Source organism: Malaya genurostris, chromosome 2 (assembly GCF_030247185.1).
Source record: "Malaya genurostris strain Urasoe2022 chromosome 2, Malgen_1.1, whole genome shotgun sequence".
Classification (NCBI taxonomy): Eukaryota; Metazoa; Arthropoda; class Insecta; order Diptera; family Culicidae; genus Malaya; species Malaya genurostris.
Genome location: NC_080571.1, coordinates 292,758,161 through 292,764,492, shown reverse-complemented (window position 1 = coordinate 292,764,492; position 6,332 = coordinate 292,758,161).

Here is a 6,332-nt window from a genome sequence, read left to right as displayed (position 1 = left end):
AACCGAATTCAACAGCAGTGAACATTCGCATCGGCGTATCGCGTAAAGCCGGCACATAGAAGTACGAAATATTTTCAGTGATAGAGTGCAGTAGGCTTACGACATGTTTAGTTCGCTAGTAAAACAGACACTTACCATGTATGCTTATAAACTATGAGTCTTTTTCATTGACTGATACGAGGGAGACACTTTTCTGCATGCTGTGTTAAGACGGTGAAATTAGGCATTCTGTCAAAACCAAAATGCTCTTATAATTGATTTTCTTGCCTATTGAGAAATTTTTTATTCTTTGTTAGGGGCTGTCCATAAAAGACGTCACGCTTTTTTTGGCAATTTTTACTCCCCACCCCCCCTTTGTCACAAATTGTCACAGCAGCAAAGACCCCCCACCTCCCCTATGTCACATGTCACGAATTCAAAATAAATAAAATTCATCTCAATACATACTCAATATGTATGACAAACCATACAAATATGAGGGAAAAATCGATTTATTACATGCTGTCATTAGATTAAAAAATAACTCTAAAACTACAAAACCATCGAAATTATTTTATTAATATTAATTATATAATTTAACAAAAGTATTTGTTAGGAATTGATGAAACATTTAAATCATCTGTTTTAATTCTCCTAGGGGTACACAGATATATTATTTTTTTAGCTAAGGAATAATATTTTCTAAGTTAGAAAATAAAGATCAAAACCTCATCAAATCGAGATCACTGCCGAAGACGATCGCTTGTGATCTTTCCCGATAAAGATAACTTCTGATCAGTGATCAGTGATCTTTAAATCACATCGATCAAAATCGGTACGGAACTTCCGTCACACAAAATCAGTAGTTATTTTAAGCTAAAATGATTCATGATTCATATAAGTTCAATCATTGAATGATTCGATCAGCTTTGATCTGGAAGGTGGAGGAAAATCACATATGACATGACATGATCTACGTCTGAAATCGTTGATCTCCCGCTGAGGGGTGTGAAAATTAGTAATAACAGCAATCCTACAGAAATTCATAACTAAGGTTTACGCGTGTCAATGAGACTTTTCCAAAATCAAGGAGCATTGTCAATTTTGTATCTTTGGGAAATGCTCTTTTAACACTCCTTATCAACAGAGTTGGGGAAAATACCGGTTTCGTTACGTTACGGTTTACGTAGTTTCAACATATATTCTCGTTTGATCAAGATTTGTTATTATATCTTATTTCGTTATTGATGAGCAGGGGTGCGAAAATTTGACATGTTTTTATACTGTTGCCAAGCATAAGACAGTCACTGCCAACGATATGCGCAGCTGCTACGTTCAACAGTAGCCAACTCGCAATGACACGAGAGCTTGGCGCAATCATGAGAGCCACGACACACGACAGCAACACTGAGAGCAGTTAATTTCGTCGCACTCTCTCACAGCAGTCAAAGCCACAGCGTTCGCTTTGTGGTAGTGTAGGTACATACTGGATAAGTAGCTGCTTTGTTCATTTTTGGTCACGGGTTTCGAGAATGTCACGAGCTCAAAATGTCATGGCATTTTCATAACTAGACTGTTATATCCGCTGTAATTGATCTGTGGCGATAAATTTAATGCGAACGGCGGTGCTTTTATTACCGGTTCAATTTCAGTTTTGAAAAAATTCAATCACAAAGCTTATTCATGCAGATGTTTCAAAAATATTACAATTATTTACATAAATTTCATACACGAAGTATCAGGAGCGCAGCTTTTGCCTTTCTAATATGACGCAAAGCAAGAAATCTTGCAGCAGAGATAATAAGTTTTGCGCTCCTATTACTTCTACAATTCTGGTTCATGCTAAACGGGGTTTAATTGTTTGATCGAAAAAGTGCATCCAAATTGTGGAAGTCAGAGCATTTACTTTGCTTTTCTCGCTGAACCGCTTCCTTCCAACGGAAGTGCAAAGAAACAAAACACGTAAGGATACACAAAATAAACCGTCTGCATTGGGAAGCAAGACTTTCTCGTGCATTTCCCCCTACACCTCATGAGAATCGACATAAAACGAATTTCAAAGTTAAGCCTTGTTGACGATTGTCTCTCGAAAGTTGTTGAAATTGGAAGGAGCTACTGTTTATTGTGGCTAGCCATTCTCAGATTGAAGAGATTAGAACAGCTATCGATGAGAGCAAACGGCGACATTCACGAGAAAAAATGTCATGAGACCTATGACATTTTTCATCTCCTGCAGTCGTGGCAAAGTACAATCGGCTACTGCTGTCATTTGCGCGGTTTGAATGTCTGCTGTTTCGTGTCATTCTCCAGTACCGTTCGCAACCCTGTTGATGAGGCATACCAATTTCATTAAGTACAATTGATCCATTGGTTCCTTTTTCAAATGGAATACAATTGAATATACTGCATCAGAATTAGATAAGAGAAATTCTTATGAAATACTATTCTCAAAGCTAGAAAATCGAATTACTGAAAAATTCGTCTTCTATAAATGTATTGCTCTTGCTTTAAAGTTACAATGGTAGAATTTTATATTTTGTTGCTATTTTCTCATGCAGACTTTGGAATCATTTTTGATATTTTAACTCTTATTTCAAAGTAAATAATGTTATTTTCTACCATTGAGATGTTAGGTTTTAATAATTGGTTTGCAAATCGCTTCTACCCGGGCTGTTACTTCTGTGTATGATATTCTAGCTAAGCAGGGTAAATTAATCAGCTGCATGACATGCTTTATGATTGAACATGTTTTTCTTATCATTATAATTATTGATAATCACAACATAGATGTTAATGTTATTTGATGGTTTTATTGATATTACTCCGCCAACATGGTATTGCTGAATGAATTTTAAATACATCAAGAAGCATGAAATTTTGAGACGACCGACCAGACAAACTTTTTGAAATTCTTTCATTCTTTGTGTGGTTTATATTCCATATCTGCTTACTACCTATCATAAGATATCCGAATGTTAAAAAATCCATAATTCCAAGCGATTGGTGCACCCAAACTCATATACATTGACTAAAATTGTCAGTGCATAACTTAAGTTAAACCGTTTGAAGACATCTTTTTTTTACTCATATAATTCACTAATTTACTCACCCCTCCGTGCACTTTTGCTGATTACAGCAGAAATGATTTCCTGCATTATTCATTTCCGAATTTACAAGTAGAAGCTTTTACATTAACAAATACACGTTTTCTTATAGAATGTAAACATTTATTGTGGAGATTTTTTCTGGAAATAGGGCAAAGCAGTAATATAATCAGATATTTCAAAAAAGCGCTCATTGAAAATATTGCACGTCACATTCCAACAAACCTCCTCCCTCCCCCTTGTCACAAAAGGTCACGTTTTGTGAAACACCCCCCTCCCCCTTGCGGCGTGACGTCTTTTATGGACAGCCCCTTACTTTGTTCCTTGTTGTTTATTGTTTGTTACTTTGTCATACCTTTGGTATGATGATAATACTTCATCTAGCTGATTCCAACTATGTACCACTTTATAAAAGAACTGAATAATATTTAAACAAAGATCCTTTTTATATAGAATTGCAACTGGCTTGTAAAATTTTCATCAAAAATATATAGAATGTGAAGTGTATATCATATCAGTATATGAGTGAATAATAATTTACCATTTCTCATGAATTTTTTAAGAAATTATAGATACTTTTTATTCAGGTTTGACGAATGGATATGAATTATTTATATTTTAGAATTCTTAAATTCAGTTTGTGGTTATTCTTTCAAATCGCTATACAATTTATATTTTCGAGATGAATTTGGCAAGTAAGTTAAAGCAAATAAGGTAGTTTAAATTCCAAACTTAGGTTAAGAAATCCTAGATGGATAAAACGTTGCAATTATGCAAGTGACGTAATGAAAATTTTGAAAAATTAACACATTCAATGAACTTAGTACGTACGATTAACGATATTCGGTTGTGTGGAAAAAGTATGTCAGTTTTATTCGTATTTACGTTATCCAGTTATGTTTCTGAGAATACCCTGCTGCCTTTTTTTTAGCAGTGTAAGGTTATTTCGCCGAAAGTCAATTGACATACAGGTCATTTGGCATAAACACCATTTAGGATAAAGGTCGTTTGGCATACGGGTCAATTGGCATAAATATGAAAATAATTCACAAAATCCCAATTATTAACATTAATTATAAGTTTAGAAAATTCATCTATATTAACATCCAATGGCTTGGCCTGTTAACCCGAAGCTAACCAACTCCGAATCAAATCCGAGTAGGTGAATAATTTTCATTCTGAATTCCACTCAGTATAAAATCCGAATTAATGCGGAGTCTAGTGCAATAACCGTTTCAGAAAGAATTTCGTCTCCAACCGATTGGTTCGGAAATCGGTCAGATGTGAGTGAGAAAAAGTGAGTTGAGTTGTCAATTTGTTTTCGTACTCTTCTTCTCATTTTTCATGTTTGTTTCAATTTTGTACAGGTAACTAACATACAGGTAACATTTGAATCTTCATGTTTTTCGTATATATAGAATTGATAAATGATAAAATCTTCCTACAATTTCAGCACAAATTGTTGAAATTTGCTAGAAACCAACAAAAAAGTCTACTATGGTTAACATCGTCCATTCCTCTAGCTGAAGTGTAGCAGAATGGCGTAAGTCGCCTGACTTTTACACTAACACTTTCAAAAAATTTACGAAAATTCAATGACAACTAAATGATTGTTCGAATGGGCCAATACTGGGGAGTATGGCGGGTGGGACAGAAGTTGCAATCTGAATTTAGAAATGATGTTTCAACTGCTATCGCTGTGCGTATGGAAGTGTGCTGCAAAATGACTTTTTCATCTCTTGTGGAGCATTGTGGTTGTTTTTGAGCAAAGCTTGAATCATTTTCAACATTTGCTGTCGATAACTAATAGTAGAATAGTAGAAGCTCGCCTAACAAGACACCATCGTTATTATTATTATTATTATTCTAACGTTTATCAACCCCGGCTTTAACATACATTGTGAACGTTAAACGAGGAAAGACACCGTCATTTCTTTCCGAGGCGATTGGGTTTTACAGTTGTTGTCGATGTTTGGTCATGGACGATCCATAATTTTGTGCCCATGGAATTCTCAAAATAAATCCATTTCGCATCTCTCATGACGATCCGGTGTAGAAAAAACTCTTGGTTTAATGCCGCGAAAGTAAAATTTCGTTCGCCTTCTGGTTCTTTTCCATTAGTGTAGACGATCAGAATTGGTTTGCCGACTAACGTCCAATCTCTCCGCCATTTGTTTTGAGGTTTGAGCACTTTCTTCGTTCTACAGTCCTTGCAATTCAATTTGTTTTAGTTGATCTTTGCAGTTCTTTTATCTCATATTTTTTATAACTGTTCAAACTCACATTTACAGGTCGCGGCCGATAGAACATGTATCACTTGAATTTCAATAAGAATTTGATGGGATTCAAAAGCATTTTGTTTTCAAAACAGAGTAATGAATCCACAGCTTGCGGAATCGGAAGTCGAGAGCCAGTGTAGCCGGAATCGGTTTTATTTGGACGTTATCAATCTAATAAAATGTGATTTTCAACGACGACGAAAACCCTGTTTCGCCTCTGTCCCCACTTTGCCCCTAATTTCTAGCGTCATTTTATCATGCATCTATCAAAACCCCAACTATTGAGACATGGCGGAAAAATCGACTACACCAAAATATCGATATGAATAGAGCAGGCGTGAATAGTTGACGAATTCCTACAGTATATGGCTTGTTTGGTTGGTATTACGATAAGGTTAAATTTGAAACCTTATTTAGTTTTCATGGTTAATTGTGACAAATATTGTCAAAAAAGTGCAAATTTTGGCATAGAAATTTGTATTACTCGGAAAGTCATCATCAGATCCAAAAACAATAGCGTACATACTTCCTGGAAGACTTAGTTTAGTCAAAATCGATCCAGCCATCTCTGAAATCAACGCATTATAAATTTGCACACACACATACACACGCACACAGATATTTGCTCAGTTCGTCGAGCTGATTCGAATGAAGCACTCGGCGCCCTCTGAGCATCGGAAAAGTTTTGCAAGATCATCGACTACTTTGAATAAACTTACTGGTACTGGTAAGGTAAGTAATAACCCGAGTAGAGTGTGAGATTAAAAAGAAAACTCAATTTGATGTTGTGCTGTTCGTATATATCGATTACTTAATTTGCTATCGTTTTGGTCGTTTTAACGGTTAAAAGATCAAAATTGAAAGCAAAAAAATGCTGTGTGACATCAAACTGGAAACTAGTTTTGCTCTCAGTGAAAGCACATTGAAAACTTAATATGATGTAGATTTTCTCGAAATGACACGTCACGAG